Consider the following 946-nt stretch of genomic DNA (forward strand, 5'->3'; position numbering starts at 1 on the left):
TATCATTAAATCCCACCAAGAAAAATTGACGACCAAAGATGGGATCAGCTGAGAAATAATTACTAACAATTCTTCATATATGTTCCAGGTAATTATTATGGTTAATAAAAACATCCTATCAACACATTAGAAACCTCCCCTCCTGTATTATAATCCTGTGAGATATCAAAGAGAAGGAGTTCGGGAGAGAATGACTGCTCCCCGCACTCTAGTTTTAGGATGTTTGAATATGCTTGTATGTAGTACGATAGAGAGTAAAAGATGTGATATTTGAAGTTTGTTTAGGGGTAGAAGGATTGATATATTGGCTTTGTGTGATACAAAGATAAAAGGGAAAGGTGAAGTGATGTTTGGTGAAATGTCTGGTAGAGTGTGTGGGATTGAAAGGGGAAGAGCAAGAGAAGGTGTGGCTTTATTTCTGAGTGAACGGATGTGGGTAATGTGGGTAAGGGTTAGGTTGGGTAGGGAATGATGTGCTTTTGTTAGTGCGTATAAGTTGGAGAAAAGTGAAGAGCGGAATGAGTTCTGGAATAAATTAACTAAGTGTGTAGAAGGACTGGGTAGAAGGACTGGGTAGAAGTAATTATGTAGATGTCATGGGTGATTTAAATGCTAGAGGGGGCGATGGAGAGGCAGAAGGTGTCATTGGGAAGCATGGCATACCAGGTGAAAATGAGAGTGGTAAGAGACTGGTAAATATGTGCGTTGAGCAAGAGATGGTAATATGTTCTATCTTTTTCAAAAAGAAAGATAAAAACAAGTATACATTGGTAAGAGCGGTAAATGAAAAAGTGGTAAAAAGGGCGTTAGTGGAATATGTGTTAATAACTAAAAGAATGTTTGGAAGATTGAAAGACTTGAATGTGTTTAAGGGTATAGCTAACGGTATGTCTGATCCTTTTTTGATGGAAGGAAAATTAGTTGTGGCAACACAGGGGTGGGGGGG

Source organism: Palaemon carinicauda, chromosome 5 (genome assembly GCF_036898095.1).
Source record: "Palaemon carinicauda isolate YSFRI2023 chromosome 5, ASM3689809v2, whole genome shotgun sequence".
NCBI lineage: Eukaryota > Metazoa > Arthropoda > Malacostraca > Decapoda > Palaemonidae > Palaemon > Palaemon carinicauda.